Genomic DNA, 19,403 nt, shown 5'->3' on the forward strand with positions numbered 1-19,403 from the left:
AAACTTTTGGCCACAACTGTATATGGAATTTTTATGCAATAAAATGGATTTATATTTTTGGACTATATTCAGCATGTGTTGTTGTTTTTGAGTGAACAACATTATAGGTATATATTGGTTATTGCATTTATGCCCTGATCTAATGTTGGTACATTGAGGCCTGTTTTGGTTATGTATGCAATAAGCCTGGTTCTTGTGCTGTATATATGTAATAAGCCTGGTTCTGTTGCTGTATATATGTAATAAGCCTGGTTCTGTTGCTGTATATATGTAATAAGCCTGGTTCTGGTGCTGTATATATGTAATAAGCCTGGTTCTGGTGCTGTATATATGTAATAAGCCTGGTTCTGTTGCTGTATATATGTAATAAGCCTGGTTCTTGTGCTGTATATATGTAATAAGCCTGGTTCTGGTGCTGTATATATGTAATAAGCCTGGTTCTGTTGCTGTATATATGTAATAAGCCTGGTTCTTGTGCTGTATATATGTAATAAGCCTGGTTCTGTTGCTGTATATATGTAATAAGCCTGGTTCTGTTGCTGTATATATGTAATAAGCCTGGTTCTGGTGCTGTATATATGTAATAAGCCTGGTTCTGGTGCTGTATATATGTAATAAGCCTGGTTCTGGTGCTGTATATATGTAATAAGCCTGGTTCTGGTGCTGTATATATGTAATAAGCCTGGTTCTTGTGCTGTATATATGTAATAAGCCTGGTTCTGTTGCTGTATATATGTAATAAGCCTGGTTCTGTTGCTGTATATATGTAATAAGCCTGGTTCTGGTGCTGTATATATGTAATAAGCCTGGTTCTGTTGCTGTATATATGTAATAAGCCTGGTTCTGGTGCTGTATATATGTAATAAGCCTGGTTCTGGTGCTGTATATATGTAATAAGCCTGGTTCTGGTGCTGTATATATGTAATAAGCCTGGTTCTGGTGCTGTATATATGTAATAAGCCTGGTTCTGTTGCTGTATATATGTAATAAGCCTGGTTCTGTTGCTGTATATATGTAATAAGCCTGGTTCTGGTGCTGTATATATGTAATAAGCCTGGTTCTGTTGCTGTATATATGTAATAAGCCTGGTTCTGGTGCTGTATATATGTAATAAGCCTGGTTCTGGTGCTGTATATATGTAATAAGCCTGGTTCTGTTGCTGTATATATGTAATAAGCCTGGTTCTTGTGCTGTATATATGTAATAAGCCTGGTTCTGTTGCTGTATATATGTAATAAGCCTGGTTCTGGTGCTGTATATATGTAATAAGCCTGGTTCTGGTGCTGTATATATGTAATAAGCCTGGTTCTGGTGCTGTATATATGTAATAAGCCTGGTTCTGTTGCTGTATATATGTAATAAGCCTGGTTCTTGTGCTGTATATATGTAATAAGCCTGGTTCTGTTGCTGTATATATGTAATAAGCCTGGTTCTGTTGCTGTATATATGTAATAAGCCTGGTTCTTGTGCTGTATATATGTAATAAGCCTGGTTCTGTTGCTGTATATATGTAATAAGCCTGGTTCTGTTGCTGTATATATGTAATAAGCCTGGTTCTGGTGCTGTATATATGTAATAAGCCTGGTTCTGGTGCTGTATATATGTAATAAGCCTGGTTCTGTTGCTGTATATATGTAATAAGCCTGGTTCTTGTGCTGTATATATGTAATAAGCCTGGTTCTGTTGCTGTATATATGTAATAAGCCTGGTTCTGTTGCTGTATATATGTAATAAGCCTGGTTCTGTTGCTGTATATATGTAATAAGCCTGGTTCTGGTGCTGTATATATGTAATAAGCCTGGTTCTTGTGCTGTATATATGTAATAAGCCTGGTTCTGTTGCTGTATATATGTAATAAGCCTGGTTCTGTTGCTGTATATATGTAATAAGCCTGGTTCTGGTGCTGTATATATGTAATAAGCCTGGTTCTGTTGCTGTATATATGTAATAAGCCTGGTTCTGGTGCTGTATATATGTAATAAGCCTGGTTCTGGTGCTGTATATATGTAATAAGCCTGGTTCTGGTGCTGTATATATGTAATAAGCCTGGTTCTGGTGCTGTATATATGTAATAAGCCTGGTTCTGTTGCTGTATATATGTAATAAGCCTGGTTCTGTTGCTGTATATATGTAATAAGCCTGGTTCTGGTGCTGTATATATGTAATAAGCCTGGTTCTGTTGCTGTATATATGTAATAAGCCTGGTTCTGGTGCTGTATATATGTAATAAGCCTGGTTCTGGTGCTGTATATATGTAATAAGCCTGGTTCTGTTGCTGTATATATGTAATAAGCCTGGTTCTTGTGCTGTATATATGTAATAAGCCTGGTTCTGTTGCTGTATATATGTAATAAGCCTGGTTCTGTTGCTGTATATATGTAATAAGCCTGGTTCTGTTGCTGTATATATGTAATAAGCCTGGTTCTGGTGCTGTATATATGTAATAAGCCTGGTTCTTGTGCTGTATATATGTAATAAGCCTGGTTCTGTTGCTGTATATATGTAATAAGCCTGATTCTGTTGCTGTATATATGTAATAAGCCTGGTTCTGGTGCTGTATATATGTAATAAGCCTGGTTCTGTTGCTGTATATATGTAATAAGCCTGGTTCTGGTGCTGTATATATGTAATAAGCCTGGTTCTGGTGCTGTATATATGTAATAAGCCTGGTTCTGGTGCTGTATATATGTAATAAGCCTGGTTCTGGTGCTGTATATATGTAATAAGCCTGGTTCTGTTGCTGTATATATGTAATAACCCTGGTTCTGGTGCTGTATATATGTAATAAGCCTGGTTCTGTTGCTGTATATATGTAATAAGCCTGGTTCTGGTGCTGTATATATGTAATAAGCCTGGTTCTGGTGCTGTATATATGCAATAAGCCTGGTTCTTGTGCTGTATATATGTAATAAGCCTGGTTCTGTTGCTGTATATATGTAATAAGCCTGGTTCTGTTGCTGTATATATGTAATAAGCCTGGTTCTGGTGCTGTATATATGTAATAAGCCTGGTTCTGGTGCTGTATATATGTAATAAGCCTGGTTCTGTTGCTGTATATATGTAATAAGCCTGGTTCTTGTGCTGTATATATGTAATAAGCCTGGTTCTGTTGCTGTATATATGTAATAAGCCTGGTTCTGTTGCTGTATATATGTAATAAGCCTGGTTCTGTTGCTGTATATATGTAATAAGCCTGGTTCTGGTGCTGTATATATGTAATAAGCCTGGTTCTTGTGCTGTATATATGTAATAAGCCTGGTTCTGTTGCTGTATATATGTAATAAGCCTGGTTCTGTTGCTGTATATATGTAATAAGCCTGGTTCTGGTGCTGTATATATGTAATAAGCCTGGTTTTGTTGCTGTATATATGTAATAAGCCTGGTTCTGGTGCTGTATATATGTAATAAGCCTGGTTCTGGTGCTGTATATATGTAATAAGCCTGGTTCTGTTGCTGTAGATATGTAATAAGCCTGGTTCTGTTGCTGTATATATGTAATAAGCCTGGTTCTGGTGCTGTATATATGTAATAAGCCTGGTTCTGGTGCTGTATATATGTAATAAGCCTGGTTCTGTTGCTGTATATATGTAATAAGCCTGGTTCTGTTGCTGTATATATGTAATAAGCCTGGTTCTGGTGCTGTATATATGTAATAAGCCTGGTTCTGGTGCTGTATATATGTAATAAGCCTGGTTCTGGTGCTGTATATAGGTAATAAGCCTGGTTATGGTGCTGTATATATGCAATAAGCCTGGTTCTTGTGCTGTATATATGTAATAAGCTTGGTTCTGTTGCTGTATATATGTAATAAGCCTGGTTCTGTTGCTGTATATATGTAATAAGCCTGGTTCTGGTGCTGTATATATGTAATAAGCCTGGTTCTGGTGCTGTATATATGTAATAAGCCTGGTTCTGGTGCTGTATATATGTAATAAGCCTGGTTCTGGTGCTGTATATATGTAATAAGCCTGGTTCTGTTGCTGTATATATGTAATAAGCCTGGTTCTGTTGCTGTATATATGTAATAAGCCTGGTTCTGGTGCTGTATATATGTAATAAGCCTGGTTCTGGTGCTGTATATATGTAATAAGCCTGGTTCTGGTGCTGTATATATGTAATAAGCCTGGTTCTGGTGCTGTATATATGCAATAAGCCTGGTTCTTGTGCTGTATATATGTAATAAGCCTGGTTCTGTTGCTGTATATATGTAATAAGCCTGGTTCTGTTGCTGTATATATGTAATAAGCCTGGTTCTGGTGCTGTATATATGTAATAAGCCTGGTTCTGGTGCTGTATATATGTAATAAGCCTGGTTCTGTTGCTGTATATATGTAATAAGCCTGGTTCTGTTGCTGTATATATGTAATAAGCCTGGTTCTGTTGCTGTGTTTATGTAATCAGTTTAGTTCTGGTGCTGTATTGATGTAATTATTTTGGTCATGGTGATGTATTTATGTAATGACCCTGGTTCTGGTGCTGTATTTATGCAATCAGTTCGGTTCTTATGCTATGTTTATATTATGAGCTTGGTTCTGGTGCTGTATTCATGTACCATGCTTAGTTCTGGTGCTGTATTTATGTAATCAGTTTGTTTCTGGTAGTGTGTTTATATCATGAGCTTGCTTCTGGTGCTGTATTTACCACTACTCACAAAAAGTTAGGGATAATTGGCTTGTGGGTGAAATTTCAGGATGAACCTAAAATGCACTCTTACCTTTACAGGTGAACTTAACCCCTTAAGGACACAGCCTTTTTACACCTTAGGACCAGGCCATTTTTTGAAAATCTGACCAGAGTCCCTTTAAGTGCTGATAACTTTAAAACGCTTTGACTTATCCAGGCCGTTCTGAGATTGTTTTTTCGTCACATATTGTACTTCATGACACTGGTAAAATGAAGTCAAAAAAATTATTTTTTTTGCACCAAAAAATACCTAATTTAACAAAAAATTTGGAAAAATTTGCAAATTTCAAAGTTTCAGTTTCTCTACTTCTGTAATACATAGTAATACCCCAAAAAATTGTGATGACTTTACATTCCCCATATGTCTACTTCTTGTTAGAATTGATTTGGGAATGATATTTTATTTTTTGGGGATGTTATAAGGCTTAGAAGTTTAGAAGCAAATCTTGAAATTTTTCAGAAATTTACAAAAACTCAATTTTTAGGGACCAGTTCAGGTCTCAAGTCACTTTGCGAGGCTTACATTATAGAAACCACCCAAAAATGACCCCATATAAGAAACTACACCCCTCAAGGTATTCAAAACTGATTTTGCATACGTTGTTAACCCTTTAGGTGTTGCACAAGAGTTATTGGCAAATGGGGAGGAAATTTGAGAATTTCATTTTTTTGTCTAATTTTTCATTTTAACCCATTTTTTCCACTAACAAAGCAAGGGTTAACAGCCAAACAAGACTGTATCTTTATTGCCCTGACTCTGCCGTTTACAGAAACACCCAATATGTGGCCGTAAACTACTGTACGGCCACACAGCGGGGCGTAGAGTGAAAGGTGCGCCGTATGGTTTTTGGAGGGCTGATTTTTATGGACTGGTTTATTTACACCATGTCCCATTTGAAGCCCCCTGATGCACCCCTAGAGGAGAAACTCCCTAAAAGTGACCCCATCTAAGAAACTACACCCCTCAAGCTATTCAAAACTGATTTTACATACATCGTTAACCCTTTAGGTGTTGCACAGGAGTTATTGGCAAATGGCGATGAAATTTGAGAATTTCCTTTTTTTGCCTAATTTTCCATTTTAACCCATTTTTTCCACTAACAAAGCAAGGGTTAACAGCCAAACAAGACTGTATCTTTATTGCCCTGACTCTGCTGTTTACAGAAACACCCCATATGTGGCCGTAAACTACTGTACGGGCACACAGCGGGGCGTAGAGTGAAAGGTGCGCCGTTTGGTTTTTGGAGGGCTGATTTTGCTGGACTGTTTTTTTGGCACCATGTCCCATTTGAAGCCCCCCTGATGCACCCCTGGAGTAGAAACTCCATAAAAGTGACCCCATCTAAGAAACTACACCCCTCAAGGTATTCAAAACTGATTTTACAAACTTTGTTAACCCTTTAGGTGTTGCACAAGATTTAATGGAAAATAGAGATACAATTTCAAAATTTCACTTTTTTGGCAGATTTTCCATTTTAATATTTTTTTTCCAGTTACAAAGCAAGGGTAAACAGCCAAACAAAACTCATTATTTATGGCCCTGATTCTGTAGTTTACAGAAACACCCCATATGTGGTCGTAAACTGCTGTACGGGCACACGGCAGGGCGCAGAAGGAAAGGAACACCATACGGTTTTTGGAAGGCAGATTTTGCTGGACAGTTTTTTTTTACACCATGTCCCATTTGAAGCCCCCCTGATGCACCCCTAGAGTAGAAACTCCAAAAAAGTGACCCCATTTTAGAAACTACGGGATAGGGTGGCTGTTTTGTTGGTACTAGTTTAGGGTACATATGATTTTTGGTTGCTCTATATTACACTTTTTGTGCGGCAAGGTAACAAGAAATAGATTTTTTGGCACGTTTTTATTTTTTGTTATTGACAACATTCATCTGACAGGTTAGATCATGTGGTAATTTTATAGAGCAGGTTGTCACGGACGCGGCGATACCTAATATGTATACTATTTTTTTTATTTATGTAAGTTTTACACAATGATTTCATTTTTAAAACAAAAAAAATGTTTTAGTGTCTCCATAGTCTAAGAGCCATAGTTTTTTCAGTTTTTGGGCGATTATCTTAAGTAGGGTCTCATTTTTTGCGGGATGAAATGACGGTTTGATTGGCATCTATTTTGGGGTGCATATGACTTTTTGATTGCTTGCTATTACACTTTTTGTGACGTAAGATGACAAAAAATTGCTTTTTTTACACCGTTTTTATTTTAATTTTTTTACGGTGGTCATCTGAGGGGTTAGATCATGTGATATTTTTATAGAGCCGGTCGATACGGACGCGGCGATACCTAATATGTATACTTTTTTTTTATTTATGTAAGTTTTACACAATGATTTCATTTTTGAAACAAAAAAAATCATGTTTTAGTGTTTCCATAGTCTAAGAGCCATAGTTTTTTCAGTTTTTGGGCGATTATCTTGGGTAGGGTATGATTTTTGCGGGATGAGATGACGGTTTGATTGGTACTATTTTGGCGTACATGCGACTTTTTTGATCACTTTTATTACCTTTTTTGGGAAGTAAGGTGGGCAAAATTTCAATTTCATCCTAGTTTTTTATTTTTTATTTTTATGGCGTTCACCGTCAGGGTAAAGTAACATAACCGTTTTATAGATCAGGTCGTTACGGACGCGGCGATACCAAACATGTGTAGGGAATTTTATTTTTTTCATTTTTAATCAGTGATAAATGTGTTTTTTGATTTTTACTTTTTTTTCACTTTTTTTAACTTTTTTTTTGACCCAGACCCACTTGGTTCTTGAAGATCCAGTGGGTCTGATGTCTGTATAATACAGTACTGTACTCTATATAGGGTACTGCACTGTATTTTACTTACACTGAACAGATCTATGCTTTTAGCACAGATCTGTTCAGCACCATGGACAGCAGGACGCCTGAGAGGCGTCCTGTTGCCATGGGAACCTTCCCCGTCTGCTCAGAACTGCGCAGACGGGGAAGGGTAAGCACAGGGCTGAGGGGGGCTCTCTGGGGGCTCTCTCCCTCTCCCATCGGGGGGCTGCAAAGGCACAGCAGCCCCCCGATGGGAGAGGGAGGGAGCTCCCTGCGCTGTTAACCTTTTCCATACAGCGGTCCGTACGGACCGCTGTATGGAAAGGGTTAACGGCTGACATCGCATCGCAGATGTCAGCCGTTTATACCAGGGTGCCAGCAATGTGCTGGCACCCTGGTATCCCCACTAGAAACCAACGATTATACAAGGGGAGGCGGGCGGGGGATCGCGATCCCGCCTGCCGCACCGCCCGCCTCCCGCACCGCCCACACTGCCCGCAACCCTCCCCCTGCACCTCCCACCGGGCTAAAATCACTCGGGGGTGCAGGGGGAGGGATACAGATCTATTTTAGGAATACTAAAGTTTCTGATCCCCGCGGTCAGGGACCGCAGGGATCAGAAACTGCAGAAATCGCAGCAAACCGCAGGTCTGAATTGACCTGCGGTTTGCCGCGATCGCCGACATGGGGGGGTCACGGGACCCCCCCGCGCATTTAGCCTAGGTGCCTGCTCGATGATTTGAGCAGGCACCGGGTTCCGATCACTGCCGGCCGGGCGGCAGTGATCGGAAACAACACATGACGTACCGGTACGTCATGTGTCCTTAAGTACCAGGACATCATGACGTACCGGTACGTCATGTGTCCTTAAGAGGTTAATGTGACCTTCTCTACAGTGGGGTACATAGAGAAGTAAGGGCCACATAGCAAGGATCAAACCAGGCCCCCACACAGGACAGAAGGGTTTCTGCCTAAACCCTTTTCAACGACCCTTGTGCCATTTTTTTTCCATTGCTTCATTTGCTAAAAGTTGTTCCTTTAGACTATAGAGTCCTGATCAAGTTTTCACCCCCAATAGAAGAGGAGATGATCCCAACTGGGCCCCCTCTTGCCCTGGGCCCCATAGCAGTTGCATGGTCTGCCGCTATGGTAGTTACGCCCCTGCTTCTCTAAACTCTTTAATGCACATGTCCAACTGTTCATTGTTTTATTACTTTTTGCACAGCTTGCTGGTCTCTAACAAGGAGCTTAACAGCAAAATTTACAACAGGTGTTTGATCCATGAATCGCCTAATAAATTTCCTGGTTCAATTAGAATTGGTATTTAAACAGTCCTCATCATCATACTGTTCACATTTTAGCATCATGACACCTAACACTTAACAATTAATCAACAGTACCTCGCCATTGTGAGGCTTCAATCAGGATGTTCTCAGACAGAAGTGGCCACAGTGTCATCAGTAGGTTACAGCAGAGATACAGAGAGACTGAAAGAGTCACAGAAAGGCATAGAAGTGAACGTCCTTTTGCCACATCCCAAACTGATGACTGCTTCATTGTGAACAATGCCCTGCGGATTTGGATCATGAATGCCCAACAACTCCAGGCACATTGAACCCCTTAGGGACGCATGACGTACCGGTACAGTAATCATTCAGCCGGCATCCTGTCACAACGCCGGGGGGGGGGTCATATGACCCCCCCGTATCGGCGATCGCAGCAAACCGCAGGTCAATTCAGACCTGCGGTTTGCTGCGCTTTTTGCTGATTCTGATCCCCGCGGTCCCTGGCTGCGGGGATCAAACTTCAAAATGCCCCATATACATTTTTTTCCACCCCCCCTGCACCCCTGAATGGTTTTATGGCGGCGGGTGGTGCAGGGGGGGTGTTGCGGGAGGTGGGCGGTGCGGCAGGCGGGATCGCGATCCCCCGCCCGCCTCCCCTTGAATAATCGTTGGTGTAAAGTGGTATACCAGAGTGTCAGCACATTGCTGACACTCTGATATAAACGGCTGACATCGGTGATGCGATGTCAGCCGTTTAACCCTTTCCATACAGCAGTCTGTATGGAAAGAGTTAACAGTAAGATGCGGCTCCCTCCCTCTCCCATCGGGGGGCTGCCGTGCCTTTGCAGCCCCCCGACAGGATGGGGTGACAGAGAGAGGGAGCCCCCGTCCTTACCCTTCCCCGTCTGCGAAGTTGTGGCCACAACTGAGCAGACGGGGAAGGTTCCCATGGCAACAGGACGCCTTCTCAGGCATCCTGCTGTCCATGGTGCTGAACAGATCTGTGCTAAAGGCATAGATCTGTTCAGACAAAGTGTAAGTAAAATACAGTACAGTACAATATATATTGTACTGTACTGTATTATACAGACATCAGACCCACTGGATCTCCAAGAACCGAGTGGGTCTGGGTAAAAAAAAAAGTGAAAAAAAGTGAAAAAAAAGTAAAAATCAAAAAACACATTTATCACTGATTAAAAATGAAAAAAATTAAATTCCCTACACATGTTTGGTATCGCCGCGTCCGTAACGACCTGATCTATAAAACGGTCATGTTACTTTACCCGAACGGTGAACGCCATAAAAATAAAAAACTATGATGAAATTGAAATTTTGCCCACCTTACTTCCCAAAAAAGGTAATTAAAATGATCAAAAAAGTCGCATGTACGCCAAAATTGTAACAATCAAACCGTCATCTCATCCCGCAAAAATCATACCCTACCCAAGATAATCGCCCAAAAACTGAAAAAACTATGGCGCTTAGACTATGGAAACACTAAAACATGATTTTTTTTGTTTCAAAAATGAAATCATTGTGTAAAACTTACATAAATAAAAAAAAAGTATACATATTAGGTATCGCCGCGTCCGTATCGACCGGCTCTATAAAAATATCACATGAGCTAACCCCTCAGATGACCACCGTAAAAAAATAAAAATAAAAACAGTGTAAAAAAAGCCATTTTTTGTCATCTTACGTCACAAAAAGTGTAATAGCAAGCGATCAAAAAGTCATATGCACCCCAAAATAGTGCCAATAAAACAGCCATCTCATCCCGCAAAAAATGAGACCCTACTTAAGATAAAACTGAAAAAAACTATGGCTCTTAGGCTATGGAGACACAAAAAATTTTTTTGTTTTAAAAATGAAATCATTGTGTAAAACTTACATAAATAAAGAAAATTGTATACATATTAGGTATCGCCGCGTCCGTGACAACCTGCTCTATAAAATTACCACATGATCTAACCTTTCAGATGAATGTTGTAAATAACAAAAAAAAACAACGGTGCCAAAAAAGCTATTTCTTGTTACCTGGCCGCACAAAAAGTGTAATCATATGTACCCTAAACTAGTACCAACAAAACTGCCACCCTATCCCGTAGTTTCTAAAATGGGGTCACTTTTTTGGAGTTTCTACTCTAGGGGTGCATCAGGGGGGCTTCAAATGGGACATTGTGTCAAAAAAACCAGTCCAGCAAAATCTGCCTTCCAAAAACACTATGGCATTCCTTTCCTTCTGCGCCCTGCCGTGTGCCCGTACAGCAGTTTACGACCACATATGGGGTGTTTCTGTAAACTACAGAATCAGGGCCATAAATAATGAGTTTTGTTTGGCTGTTAACCCTTGCTTTGTAACTGGAAAAAAAATATTAAAATGGAAAATCTGCCAAAAAAGTGAAATTTTTAAATTGTATCTCTATTTTCCATGAAATCTTGTGCAACACCTAAAGGGTTAACAAAGTTTGTAAAATCAGTTTTGAATACCTTGAGGGGTGTAGTTTCTTTGATGGGGTCATTTTTATGGAGTTTCTACTCTAGGGGTGCATCAGGGGGGCTTCAAATGGGACATGGTGTAAATAAACCAGTCCAGCAAAATCTGCCTTCCAAAAACCAAACGGCGCACCTTTCGCTCTACGCCCCGCTGTGTGGCCGTACAGTAGTTTACGGCCACATATGGGTGTTTCTGTAAACGGCAGAGTCAGGGCAATAAAGATACAGTCTTGTTTGGCTGTTAACCCTTGCTTTGTTAGTGGAAAAAATGGGTTAAAATGGAAAATTAGGCAAAAAAATGAAATTCTCAAATTTCATCCCCATTTGCCAATAACTCTTGTGCAACACCTAAAGGGTTAACAAAGTTTGTAAAATCAGTTTTGAATACCTTGAGGGGTGTAGTTTATTGAATGGGGTCATTTTTGGGTGGTTTCTATTATGTAAGCCTCGCAAAGTGACTTCAGAGCTGTAGTGGTCCCTAAAAATTGGGTTTTTGTAAATTTCTGAAAAATTTCAAGATTTGCTTCTAAACTTCTAAGCCTTGTAACATCCCCAAAAAATAAAATATCATTCCCAAAATAATTTAAACATGAAGTAGACATATGGGGAATGTAAAGTCATCACAATTTTTGGGGGTATTATTATGTATTACAGAAGTAGAGAAACTGAAACTTTGAAATTTGCTAATTTTTCTAAATTTTTGCTAAATTAGGTATTTTTTTATGCAAAAAAAATATTTTTTTGACTTCATTTTACCAGTATCATAAAGTACAATATGTGACGAAAAAACTATCTCAGAATGGCCTGGATAAGTCAAAGCGTTTTAAAGTTATCACCACTTAAAGTGACACTGGTCAGATTTGCAAAAAATGGCCTGGTCCTTAAGGTGAAATAGGGCTGAGTCCTTAAGGGGTTAAGGGAGGTGAGAGGCACCCAAGTGTCATGTCAGACCAATCAAAACCACTCAGCGTGGTCTGTGTACTGGACGACCTGCAAGGCATAGGCATCATACCACCAGGCACAGGCATCATAGTTTTGCATGGGCCAGGGAGCATCTACGCTGAACAAGGGACCAGTGCTGTTCACTGATGAAAGTCGATTCACACTGAACAGAAATGATGGCCGCTAACGATGTTGGAGACATCAAGAAGAGCGCTATGCATCAGCCACTGTTGTCACCAGGCAAGCCTTTGGTGGTGGTGGTGGTGTTACAGTGTGGGCAGATGTGTCTAGTCAATACAGAACTGCCCTGCACTTTGTGAATGGTACAGTGACAAGCCTATACTACCTGAATAACATCATTAATCCAGTCATTGTGCCTCTGCATGAACAACACAGGCCTAATTTCAGCTTCATGGACGGCAATGCCTCAGCTCATCGGGGTCGCATCATTAGGGAATGGCTGCTGGAGACTGGGGTACCTCAAATGGAGTGGCCTGCATTTTCTCCAGACCTCAATTCCATTGAAAATCTATGGGATCAGCCGGTTTGTAACTCTGTACCCCAGAACCTCAATGACCTGAGGTCGCCCTTCAAGAAGAGTGGGATGTTATGCCTCAGCAGACAATAAGTTGACTTGTGAACAGCATGAGACATCGTTGTCAAGCTGTAATTGATGCTCAAGGCCACATGACAAGTTATTGAGACAGTGACATTTTGTGGGGGTATACCCAGCACTGGTGTTGGCTTTTGTTTTAATAAATAGTTTGAGATGAGGAAATCACCATTGCATGCCTCTACTTAAATGCCCTTCTTTCATGATATGTAATGAGCTTGGTTCTGGTGCTGTATTTATTTAATGAGCTTGGTTCTGGTTCTGTATTCATGTAGCATGTTTGGTTCTGGTGCTGTGTTTATATTATGAGCTTGATTCTGGTGCTGTATGTACCGTGCTTGGTTCTAGTGCTGTATTTATGTAATCAGTTTGGTTCTGGTGCTGTATTTATGTAATGTGCTGGGCTCTGGTGCTGTATTCATGTAATGAGCCTGTTCTGTTGGTGTATTTATGTACTGTGCTTGGTTCTAGTGCTGTATTTATGTAATTATTATGGTGTGGGCTTGGTATGGCACCACAACAATTGTATCTTAAAAAGGACACCGTGCATGCGCCGCATCCTCTCCATTTACTGCTGTGGGACTTCAGAAAATAGCCGAGCCAGCGCTCAGCTATTTTCAGACGTCACATAGCCGTGAATGCATGGGTGGCTGCACATGTCTGGCTTGCTCTCCATTCATTTTGATATAAGAGGGTCTCCAAGAGGTGGTACCTGGACCTGCACCTCTCAGACAATTATGGCGTATCCTACTGATGTGTCATAAAAGAGCATACTGTCCTATGTTCGCACAATACACTCAGTGCCTATGTACTATCCACTCCTACCTGTTTTATAATTGGCCATATCTATAGGTCTATACGGTTCTGGGAGAGGTCACTATTGTCAAATAATGGCTCCCTGGCTTTTGCCGTACAATGCCTGACATGGGAATGAGGTTCTACGTTGTGTGGCTCTAAGCTAAACTTAGGATACAAAACATATGGCGCCCAGCCCAGTCTTAGGACAGCACAGTTAAAATGGGGTTAAAAGTATTATTTTTGACTCTGCTCTGTTCATACTGCGGATTCTGCAATGGCAAAATTCGCCTCATATTCTATGGTAGCAAACAAATAAAGAACATTTCATTTTGTGGTGCGGTCACAGCTTTAAAACGCCAGCAGTATGAACGGCAGCCTCTCACTGTAAAAATACACCATGTAAACCAGGCCTTATTGCTAGTAGCTGTATTAAACCTACCTAAGTCACTCACATTGAGCTTTTCTCTATTTTTGGCCTCCATGACCCCCCTCTACCCCACATTCTCCTGTATCTTCTGGTCTGTGAACGTGTTAGAGCACATCTCCCACAATCCGCTTCTTCTGCTCTTCTGTCTCCCCAGTCTGCGTACTACACATTTCCTGCTCTCACTAGCACCCGCCCTGTACTTCCAAAAGTCAGCTCCCTGCTCCACCATTCTCTAGCCGATACTCTACCCTGCAGCAATCCTAATGACGAGACGTGGTCGTACCTGCTGGGTTGGGCAGGAGAGGGCACAAACAAGGGATCATCCCCCGACCTGTGCACTCTCTTGCTCACCACAGCAGGTGCAGTGACTGCATTGCACCATGCCTGCTGCTGGGGAGAGCATGATGTGTTCTGCTCCATTCATCGGGGGAACAGGGATAGGTGAGAATTATTTTATTAACAGTACACAGCCTACTTTAAGTTGGTTTAGGTATTTTCAGATACATTCAGCACTATCTAGTGTAAAAGAAGCCTCCCTGTTGGAGGTGGACACTTCTTCACATCTCAATGCTCTGATAGGGAGCCCAGGCCAGAAGGGTAAGATCTCCCAATTATATGAATTATTAGTTAGTTCACTATTTAATAAGGTCGCTTCCTCAGGTCAGAAGGCTTGGAGAATTGACTGTCCAAGAGTCACATCACAGGAATGGGGAAATATATATGCTTATTTAAGATTAGTATTGCATAATGCGAATCACATTTTGGTTCAGTTTAATATTTTACACAGAGTGTATATTATGCCGAGTTGGCTTAAGAAATGTGGATTAAGAGAAACTTCGAAGTGCCCAGGGTGTGATGAGCAGCGGGCTGATTTTGTGCACATGCTTTGGTTGTGTCCGGGTTTTAAAGCTTACTGGGATTCAATTCAGAATTTTATCACCCAAAAATTGAGGGTAGTAATTCCGTTCACACCTGAATGTTGAATATTGAGTGACTTAACCAAGTTAAACTTCCATAAGGATAAAAAGTTTCTAGCCAGACTGTTGATTGTTCGAGTTTGGATCTCACAAAATATTCCAAAGCTCAATGAGTAGTTGCACTTGGTTAATAAGGTTAAGAGATATGAGAATGTTTTATATAAACAATGGAATTCTGAGGAAAAATGGTCTAAGATATTGGGGTGGGGGGGGGGGGGTTGGAAGTGGTAGTTCTTTTTTATAGTCCCCCCCCCTCCCCCCACACACACACGTTCCATGATTGTTTGTTTATTAATCTTTTCTTCTTTCATTTATTCCACTTCCTTTTATTTTTTGAGAAAGGTTTAGAGACGCATACCAAGAGAGGGAGGGTAGGTCTGGGTTGATCGGGTTGGGAAGGGCTTAAAAAAGAAAATGAGGAATAAGAATTATGGTATTATTAATTAATTATGTGTCTGTTTTGGTCTTGTCTTCTAAATAAAAATGTTAATAATAAAAAAAAAAAACGTACACAGCCTACATTATTGTAAGGGGGCACTAGGGATGCAGCATTTCTGTAAGGGGGAAACTAAGGGGTCTAAACTGTTTTAATAGGGGGTTGTGGTAGCAGCACTATTGTGGGGGGGGCACTAAGGAGGCATTCTGCTGTGTGGGGGCACTACTGGGGCATCACTACTGAGAGGGAACACAAAGGGGACTGGGTGGGATTGGTTGTGTATAAATAGGCACTGGGTGTTGTTAGAGGAGCAGCCTATTGTACCCACCACATTTTGTGAACACGATGGGAAGTTCTCCTGGCATCTCACATGACGACAGACTATCATTAACCAAATGTATGCCAAATGAGTGTTCTTTGGGTAGACCCCATTGCCTAACCTGTTGTGAAATGTGTAATTGTACACCAAGGGTCAGCCACCTCTGGCACTCCAGCTATTGTGAGACTACAACTCCCAGCATGCACACTTGCTCCCACAGAAATGAATGTAGCATTCTGGGAGTTGTAGTTCCAGAACAGCTGGAGTTCCAGAGGCTGCTGATCCCTGTTTACATATTTCAATAACACTGTATGCAGTGGAAGCGAATGGCAGACATACAACATGTGCAGGGTCCCTGTACGGGGAGGAGTGGTAGTGGCTACGAGGGTAGTAGTATTACTCACAGTTCACAGTGGCAAACCCTTTCTTTTGTCAGCGCACACCCTGGACTTGGGGCTCCTGCCTGGTGTTAGGTGGGGTGCCCTTGATGGTAAACAGTTTCAAATGGAAGGACAATCAGTTTTAGAAGAGTGGTGGGTGCTGACGCAATATAACCTCTCCACAGGCAACAAAGTCCATAGCCATAAACAAGCATTACATTTGCTAATATGCTAATATGCACAGTCCCTTGTGATCCTAAATAATCTGCTTTCTCTCACAGATCTCCTGGTACAGTTGCTTTAGCTCTGGCAGCTTCTCACTCCACAGGAATGGTGTTCCTGAAGAAAAATTCTCTTTCTTTGCAACAGTAGCCTCGCACGTCATCAGGAGCAGGTGTTGTAAGAGTATCGACAGATATTCACATTTACCAATCGCACATAGTGGCGTGCGAACTGGCAGTATATCAGCACTATGACGGCCGTTATAGAGCCGATATCGCTATGACGGCCGTTATAGCGCCGATATACTGCCAGTCCGCACGCCACTATGTGCGATTGGTAAATGTGAATATCTGTCGATACTCTGTTACAACACCTGCTCCTGATGACGTGCGAGGCTACTGTTGCACAGAAACGCATTGAGCGGGAGATAGATTCAGAAACAGTCTATTAGGAATAGTCTAGATTAGAGTGCACTAGGTAATTCCTTTAGACCATACAAACTAAGGTCCTGGTTAAGACTAGTCGGTCCCTCTAGCTGTTTCTCAAATAGGCAGTTAAGTGTAGCAACACTACTTACCGGCTCCACACTGGAACGGTTATTGTAATGTATGTGCTACAGCAACATTGTGACTACTATGTTTTAACACAATGTTGAATGCTATGGGTACATGGCTGATATTATGGGCTGATGTAGTGTAACCCATTTTTCTATAGGGTATATGAGGGATATTCAAACTATGTACAATTTATTGAGCTTGAGAAAGTAAGCACAAACGCTAAACTCATTATATCTCTCCCCATTGTCTGGGGTTATACCCTGTCTGAATACTATAAGTTACAAATAAGAGGTTGTGACTCCAATTTAATCTAATTGCAACATATAATAAAAATGTATTATTTTCTTTTTAACGTCCTAGTCAGGCAAGCTTTCTAATGTGAATATTGGGGATGTATACCGTTGACCATTTTTGACTGTATTTAGCTTTGAAACTAACATATGAGATAGACTCATTACATGCAAAGTGAGATATTTTTCAAGCCTTTATTTGTTATAATTTGGATGATTATGACTTACAGCTTATGAAAATCCCAAATTCACAATCTCAGAAAATTTGAATATTGTGAAAAGGTTCAAAATTCTAGGCTCAAGGAAGAATGGAGAGGCATTCAATGCAAGATGCTTGAAGTCCAGTGTGAAGTTTTCACAGTCTGTGTTGATTTGGGGAGCCATGTTATCTTCTGGTGTTGGTCCACTGTGCTTCATTAAGTCCAGAGTCAACGCAGCCATCTACCAGGAGATTTTGGAGCACTTCATGCTTCCTTCTGCAGGTCAGCTTTATGGAGATGGTGACTTCATTTTCCAGCAGGACTTGGCACCTGCCCACACTGCCAAAAGTACCAAAACCTGGTTCAATGACCATGGGATTACTGTGCTTGATTGGCCAGCAAACTCGCCTTACCTAAACCCCATAGAGAATCTATGGGGCATTGCCAAGAGAAAGATAAGACATGAGACCGAACAATGCAGAAGAGCTGAAGGCTGCTATTGAAGCATCCTGGTCTTCCATAACACCTCAGCAGTGCCATAGGCAGATAGCATCCATGCCACGCCACATTGAGGCAGTAATTGATGCAAAAGGGGCCCAAACCAAGTATTGAGTACATATACATGATTATACTTTTCAGAGGTCCTACATTTTTCTATTTAACATCCTTATTTTATTGATTTCATGTAATATTCTAATTTTCTGAGATTGTCAATTTGGGGTTTCATAAGCTGTAAGCCATAATCATCCAAACTATAACAAATAAAGGCTTGAAATATCTCGCTTTGCATGTAATGAGTCTATCTCATATATTAGTTTCGCCTTTTAAGTTCTACCACACAAAAAAAAAAACGCTTTTGCAGTGAATATACATAGGGGAAAAATAAATCAATATAATCAAGAACACCTTCCCAATTAAAATATACCTTTTAATAATCGTCTACTAAAAACTGGCCTACAGCCGGACTACATGTAACAAGAGGGTCACGAAGGCACATATACAGTACAGACTATGTGGTCATACTCAGAACCATACAGGTATTTTGCAATACATGTGAATGCACCCATGTAAGGGTACCCAATATGTAATTCACGGACAGCGGAGATATCAAATAAACAGAGGAGCTTTTAGCTCAGTGGTCACCTGGTATTATTGAGACCACAATGGAATACACAGATACACAACATGGTCTATTCACTTCAGAGATACTCAGTTTTTTCTCACGGTTAGCTGAGATACCAATAGATGATGTGTTTCTCAATCAGGTGGTAATCCAACACTGGTAAAAAACAATCATGTAGTCAACTAGCACTGATGAAATCCGTGGTGGTCCAGAGGCAGTAGTAGTGATGGTGAATCCCTGAGAGAAAATATACAGTAGGTTAAATCACCTTTCTAGAGAGCCAGTAAGGAATACCTATCCTACACAATTCCCTCTGTCACCCTAGCTAGACTAAGCCCAGGGACACCCCTTGAAGGTAGGAGCTCCCTGTCCTCGTACCTAACCTGGTACACCCTGTATTACCCTATCCTATATAATACTAAGTAGAGAACATAAATATAACACATAGAAAGAAAACAAGAAAAAAACACAAATCCCAACGTTACGTTTCCCCAGCAAGTATATATTCTGACTGGTTCGTCAGGGGAAGAGGAGGATGATGCTCCAGCAACAGTGTCTCATAATAGAGATTTTCTATATTGTGTCCCTCAGTCGAGACCCTTCAGGAGTAGGAGCCCAGATGAAGGCTAAAGATGACCGGAGTCCCCAAGTCTAAGTCAAAATCGGCGCCTTATAAAGAGTCCACCCATAATGAGTCCCTCCCCCTTAGAGCTCTACCCCTCTCCTATAGATGATACAAAGCATTCCTACATCAAACTATAGTACAACATAGTCCCCCATTAGATCGATCCCCATAATGCTGTATGTCCAGATTCAATCATTACCTTACAACGAGTGCAGCATTAGT

This window comes from Bufo bufo, chromosome 3 (genome assembly GCF_905171765.1).
Source record: "Bufo bufo chromosome 3, aBufBuf1.1, whole genome shotgun sequence".
Lineage (NCBI taxonomy): Eukaryota > Metazoa > Chordata > Amphibia > Anura > Bufonidae > Bufo > Bufo bufo.